The sequence below is a fragment of the Lycium ferocissimum genome, chromosome 12 (assembly GCF_029784015.1).
Source record: "Lycium ferocissimum isolate CSIRO_LF1 chromosome 12, AGI_CSIRO_Lferr_CH_V1, whole genome shotgun sequence".
NCBI lineage: Eukaryota > Viridiplantae > Streptophyta > Magnoliopsida > Solanales > Solanaceae > Lycium > Lycium ferocissimum.
Window position 1 is genome coordinate 38524363 of NC_081353.1, and position 7980 is coordinate 38532342.

Consider the following 7980-nt stretch of genomic DNA (forward strand, 5'->3'; position numbering starts at 1 on the left):
GTTGCCACATATGACACAAAGTATCTCTAATTTACATTTATATGCACTCCTTGCCCTATGAGGAATCCATTTCCTTTTTCACAAGGAAATAAGAAAATACTAATTTGATTCCTCATTAGTCAACAACTCTCTTGCGAGAAAAGAAATTACAAAACCTATTTCAAGTAGGAATCAGCTAAAGAATAACAAAAACCTAGTAATTCCCTAGTAATTTCGGACAAAGGTTTAATTTTCCTCCTGTTTGTTACCTATAAATAAACGTATCTAATACACACATGAACATATACACAAGAATCAAATTAACACAAGTTAAAAAAAAAAAAAAAAAAATCTAGTCAAATTTTTTTTTTGTGTACTTTTTAAAACAATTAATTAATGGCGCCATCACATTCAAGGATGTTATCTGCAGCTTGTTCTAATCTCAACAAACGGAGTCTTTCAATGGCTAGTTTTATTCCCAAGGGCTATGACGGACGTTATGGTCGTAAACGGCGTTATCGCAGTGAGAAAATTTGCCTTATTATTACTAGCATTATTTTTCTAGCCATTTTTCTAGCAATTGCCATACCCTTTATGTTTTTAATTTACGATACAACTTTTACTTTGTTTAGTACGTAGTTAATTTTTGTTCTTAATTACTCGTAGGATTGAGAGGGTATGATCAATTACTTTAGCTTTATGTAAAGATTGATTTATTAAATTTGTTTATTTTTTAGTATTTCATGTAAAGGTTATTAATCGAATTTTAGGCGGTGCGTTGAAGTAATTGGAATTTTTTATTTGCGTTATTAGAAAGGTTTAGAATAGCATTGAATTTGAAATCTTGGTCTCTGATAAATTCCGTTGGTAAAATTTTGGTCGGTAATCAATTGATGATAGCTAAAATTACACGGTGCTTTTTCCATCATATTTTGTAGATAGTATCATCTTTAAGTGGTAGCTGATAAAAAAGTTATCTCCTGATGAGGCTTAAGCGGTTGGTAATATTTTTGTTGAGCATTCTCAATAAGAGAGCTCGAATCAATACCGAGTTGATCCGAGCTTTTAGAATTGGAATAAAAGTTGACATAAATTATACTCCTATAATTGATCCTCATGCGATCATCACTCTTTGCCTTTTTGATTTTATTTTACGATGCGTTATTCAGTTTGTTTAGTACTTAGTTTCTTTTCTTTAGTGCGTAATTCCTTTATTCATTAATTTGTTTGCTTTATAGTACTTGGGGATCAGTTAATCGAATTTTCAGTGTTTATTAAGAGCTTTCTATGTTTTGAATTAGAGCTTTTATTCATGTTATTAGAAAGGTTCAATTCGAATGGAATTTGAATTAATCGATTTCTGTTAAATTCCATTGGTTAATCTTAAAACAACGTGCTACTTTTTCTCCCAGCATTTTTACTGACGAAACTTTAACCGTTAGTAAGATTTATGTTGAGCGTTCTCAAGAAGGGGTCTGGATCAATACGATTTGATTTGAAATTTTGAAATTGGAATAAATTTGACAGCCGATCTCGAAATATTGGTGATGTTCTCTATTTAATGAATGAAAAGTTCACTTTATAATTATTCACCTTGCACCCACACCCAAATACATACTTCAACGTAATCACATAAGAATAAATTAGAAACCTCTAACAAAAAATCGGTCCATAACCCAACATTGAAGTACCACTCCACCCCTTACGGAGCCATAAAAACAGAATGATAGTTTTATTATATCACCGCTAATTATTACTAAGTCATCTAATGATTGAAATCAATCAAACATACCTTAAAATTGTACAGCCACCAACAATTTCTTAAAATTTCCAACTCAATAATTAATAATAAGGGTAAAATAAATATGAAATGATAACTTATCACTTTGTTTTCAAAGTAGACATCTAATTTTAATATACATATAAGTAAAAATGGATGGAGGAAGTACCCTTTTTTTTTTCCCTTATTGCGCGAAAATATCCGATGTTATTATTGAGCATTACTCGCACGTGCATACGATAAAGTTAATTAATCATAGAACCAGTGTGATACCAAGTGCTAAACTACCAATCTTTGTTTAGCAGAAACATAGTTCTGTTTGAGAGCAAGACTAACACAAGAAGGAAAGATTTGGTTTTTAGATTAAGGAAAGATTTTGTTTTTAGATTAACACATAATAAGACAACAAATTATATCACCCACTAACAGTTCTTCCAAGATGCTTCACGTAGTCCAAGCTCAAAGAAGATACAAATGATGTTAAACTAGAAATTTAGTAAATATTATACGAAAGATGAAATCAGATTTGTCTTCCATCAACGAGAAGCACATAAACTTTTAGACTTCATGTAATGCATCCCACACATTTCCCTTCACTCAATAATCGCACAAGTGGGGTCAAGGGAGTGTAGAATGTACACAATTCTTATCCCTATCTCTGGAGGTAAAGAGGTTATTCTAGATAGATCCTCGACTCAGGAGAAAGCATATCAAAGGATGTCACAAAAGGAAATAACGGTCATTCGGTAATCCAAAAAAAAAATATTACTGCTAACTTCAAGAGCCATCTTATTCTCCTTCAGTACGCATAACTTCAAGTAAATGATCGCCCACCTATCCACGAAAAAAAAAAAAACAGAAATAATGAATTTTTTTTTCAGATCAACTGCTAAATCCATTTTAACAACAAAAATGGGAAATAGAAATTTAGTAGTACATTAACTAATACTAGCAACTACTATTGTTAATTATTTTTATAACCGTGGGGTCAGAGAAGCCAGCTTGCGCGCACCAAGACTAATTCCACAAGGTACATGCTATCTCACACCAGCACAGGAGGTATTGGGTAAGTCTGTCCACCAACGGATGGATATAAATCAACTACCATTACTATTATTGCAGCTCAAATCCAGGAATTAATATTGGGGTCACCGGCTCAGTTTTATGACTCAATATCCATTATTCTCCATTTGGAGCTGTTTGGTTCCACTATTCAACAAATATTTTCAATAACAATGTAGGGATTTTCTAAAACTATAGATTTTCTAAATCTCACACCTATCTCTACATTATCATGTTACAATTGCTAGCCAAAGTCAAAAGCTTTCTGTCAAAACACCTGGACAACAATGATGTTTCTCACTAAATCCTCAAATGGATTAAGCTTTCATTCAGTATTCTACAGTGGACAAGCTGACAACCCATTTCATTTTTTATGCGGAAGTCAAGCATACGTGATAGCACAAACAATACATTCAACAAGCAAACTTTGAATTTCTAAGCAAAAAGGTATTCTTATAATTATTGGATCCCAAACTTCACATAAGTAATTGCTCTAATTTTTTTATTTTTTCTTTTAATTTTTTGATCGGTAAGTAATTGGTGTAATTATGCAACCCCTTTGACATCAAAAGATTAAATACAGGAAACATGAAACAAATTCAGTAACACATCTTTTTTTATTAATCTTTTTTAAATGCAATCGCGCCGTATGGTGGCGTCTCCCTTTATAGATACACAAACATTCGGTACACTGAGGTCGGATTAAACATCCAGATCTCCACAAAGCTTTTGAACAGAATAGAAAGATCAAAAAGATCGAAAAAGAAAAACGATCTCCCCAACAAGGCAAAAATCTTATTAACACCTGGCTTCAAGTCAAACACGTGAACTCATGTTGTCCTGGATTGAAAGATGGAGTAGTTTTTTTCTATTAAAGTTTTTCCCGAGAAATATAATTTTTTTTTTGAAAACTATTTTCCAGAGAGATAATAACTGAATTATGTCTTGTTCTGCTTTAATTTGTACACATTTGTTTGCGCGTGTGTGGCTGTGCGCACGCAAGAGAGATAGAGGGGGAGAGAGAGAGAGAGAAGCAAACTCACATCATCTAACAGCATACTTTAGTCCTCATGAACAATTTCATGTGTAACCTGCATCACAAAAATTGATTAGCTACTAGAAATAGGGAGCAAAACTATTTCAGCAGAAAGATATATAGTTGCGTAGTATTTATAAGTGCTTGTGTAGAAAGATGCCTCAATTGTGAAGATCTTGCTAGTTCTTTTGGGAATCAAATTCAATTGACTCCCCTATTATTTATCATGATTCAGGCATTAAAAATATGCAAATTGAACTTGAAAATGCATAAGATGATTTCTAGTAGTCCACTGTTTATTGTTGCTTATTTTGTTTTAATTACTTTATTAAGCTCTCCAGATTTTAAGCAATCATCTCATAGTACCAATACCCACAACAATTGTGCAACTAAAAGACCAATTACCCCTGAAACACAAGGAAAACAAATAAAAGATTCATTTTGGCCTAAATTTCACCCCACACACACACATAAAACAAAAAGGGAGGCACTTTGTAAGCCTTATTAGGTGTTCACCCCTTCTTTTGGCCGGCAATCCGCGATTAGTTTTTCACCACTCTTGATTCTTTTAGCAGCAAGGATTCGAAAAGTTTCAATAACAGTACCAAGAGTGACATTTAGAACTTTAACAGTCATGTAATATAGAAAATACAGCGACATCTGATAGTTCACTTTCTCAATCTTGAAAACCTTGTACTTGAAACGCTGCAAGGAGATCAGTCACTAAATATCACTTGAAAATAAATTATGGATAGCCGGGGTGAGGGAGACTTAATAATAACAGGCAAGGGTGCATACGGGCAAATACATACACTTTCCACATTATGTCTCTGGATAGCAAGCTTCGCAAGTTCCATCATTATCTCATACTCGCTGGGAGTGGGAAGCATTGGTTGTAAATTAGAAGCCAACGAGCCACAGGGCCAATCATGACAATCAAAACCCTGTCAAACAAGCCAACAGTGATTTAAACCTATCCACCAAACTGGAAAAAAGAAGAGAGATCATAATGGAATTGGACACAGGAAGCTAAAATACTTTTAGTTTTAACCCCTGTGTGGATGGTTATTTCCCGTGGTTCATTATTTTATTGTTTTCATTGATATCATGTTTATTTTCATTGTTCTTAAAACCATATTTTTTGTATTATGATATTGTAAACCCGTTGTTATATAAACATGAAAAAGCTCAATATTTGTAACCACGGTTTTTGCGTGGTTACAATAAAAATGTTTTTAAACCACAACAAACGATACACAGTCTATCCAAACATTCCCACCATCCAAACAGAATGTAAAGGAACCCACACAAGAGTTGCATGATTATTTTATCCCTGAAAAAGGTAGCAGTAACAATTCCTAACAGCCAAATGAAGTCAAAATCAGGGCGTTGGGCCTCGGTAGCGCCTTTATCAGGCAACATCTCATCACGACCGCCTTTGCCATGTTTCAACTCATAATAAAAAAACTCCTCGTAACCCTCGTCGTTAGGGCTTAGACTAAACTTGTTTACCCTCACACTTTTTCCTTTTAAAGGTCGATTAGGCCGAATTGTGTTTTGTCTAATCACCCAAACTAAGAGCCCATTTGGTTTGCATGGGCTTACGTTTTTTCCTTAATATATTAAGAGCCTGTTTGGAATGGGCTTGCTTATAAAAATAAGTTGGGTAGCCCAACTTAATTTTTTTGGCTTATAAGTTCATATCGCTTTTAGAAGCTAAATCAAATGCCCAATTATTTTTTAAGCCTTATTTTAAGCACAAAATAACTTTAAGTACAAATTAAACACTCAAAAAAATCGAAAAATAGCTTTATAAGCAACTTATAAGCCAATCCAAAAGGGCTCTAAGTTAGGAATTGTAACTTGTGATTTTTAACTTATTTTTGTTGTTTTGATTTTAAAAAGTATTTTTAATTCAAACACTACACAAGTGTTTAAAAGTTATTTTGACTTTAAAACACCTGAAATAAGCCAATCCAAATAGGCTCTACGGCTAAATTTGCCAACTTACAAAATTTTAAAGATATATAGTCAAGGAATATTTACTTGACTTGACTAACTCTAAGAGGTATTTATGATTAGTAACTACTATTTAATTTAATTACTTTTCATAGCTATAGTGAATTTTTAATTTACCTATCATAGCTATATCACATTAGGTTGTATGGCTTATTTTCTCCCTCCATTCCCTCTCTCTCCTTGCCTCTCACCTCCCTCTCTCCGACCCTCCTCTACAGAAACAAAGAAAAATAGAGACAGAAAACAGGGCAACGACGCTGGTCTCCACCACCAATCTCTTCCGCCATCGTCCCTCGCCACCACAAACCATTGAGCCAACCTTCGCTCCACCAACCTCGACGCTCACTACTGCTTTGCCAAACCCCCATCTTCTCACGCCATCCCTTCACTGCCCAGCCCAAAAACCACCGCAACGCACCAACCTCTGACCTTTCTACACTAACCCACCAGATCCACGCCTCCAATTGGTTAGAAGCCTACAAAATATAGTGCTTTTTGAAAATATATTCGCCGTTGACTGAAAATATCAACTCTCTGCCGGAAAACGAAGCAACAGCAACCGCCACGCTACCGGCGAGCAGCGTCGCTCTTCTCTCTTTCTAAGATCTGGTCCTATTCATGCTGGAAATAACAGCGAGAATCCTGGCCACTATGGCCAGATCTGGTCCTTTAATAGGATTTGAATGTATTTTTCATTTTTTGAGTGTAAACACAATAATATTTTGTATTTCGTTGGAGATTCGACCAGTGTTATTGTATTCTTCCTTTTTAAATACAATTTATTTTATATTTTCGCCGGAGATATGACCAGATTTGACTATATTCTTCATTTTTGTCATTTTTTGAGTGTAATACATTAAAATACAGTTGAATACATTCAACTAATACGATGACAAGCGGCGACTTTACCGATCTGAACTCGAATACATTTAAATACAGCCAAAACAAAAGGATTATCAGTATCTAGATACAATGAAATACACAACTCTTTGGTGTATTTAAAGAATTTACTCCACTCTATTTTTATGATACATGTATTTCGTTGTATTTAAAAATACGAAAATGCAGCCGAAACTCCTTCGTGTATTTAAGGGATTTACTTCACTTTATTTTTATGATACATGTATTTCGTTGTATTTAAAAACACGAAAATATAGCCGAAACCACATAAAAGGTAGCTACGGTTTGTGAATTGCAAATTTGTAACTATATATTGTTAGGAGCTTATAAAAAGTAGCTTTTATGTAAGTTTCCCTATATCAAAAATAGGGGTGGCAAAATCAAACTAAAAACAGCCCAACCCGTTCGATGTTTCTATGGATAAGGTCATGACCCGTTTATTGAGTTGACCCAACAAGTTGAACCCAAACTGACCCATCTCCTAAACGGGTCAATTTGGGTCAGTGAATGGGTCATTTACTCAACTCGTGAAGTGTCGTAAATTTTGAAGCTGCATTCAATACTCTAAGTAGGCGTTTGGACATGCGATTCCATGTCATGAGATGAAAACAGCGGTTAGACATGCGATTTCATCTCATGACATGAAATTCCAAATCATCCAAAAAGGCATGATTTGGGATTTTGCCACGACCTAATTAGCCGTGAGTGGCACTCACACAAATCCCCCTAGTGGGCGAACCAATCCCTTAACCCATTATTAGCCAATTTCCAATTTCTTAAATAAATTATAAATCAATAATCAATAAATAAATAATAAGGTGTCTAATCATGTCATAAATAATAAAATATAAGTGCGGAAGTCTAATTATTACATCCCAAAATCCGAAAGTCATCGTACAAGGACTCTAACCAACAATATCTAAAGAATGAAACAATTGTCTAAGATAATCATAAATGTCTGGAGTGAAAGTGGACATCCAATAAGAAATATCTTCAGGCGGCATGGCATGGATAGAAGCTAACCTTCTGGTTTGAACAGGGACTAGCCTCAAGCTAAAGATGAGGTCTGGATGAAGTCTCTGGAACACAATCTGCACTCAAAAAGGGTGCAACAAGGTAGTATCAGTACAAACACTATGTACCGGTAGATATCATAGGCCGACTATGATTAGCATCATGCATACGTTCGTAAAATCAACGAAAT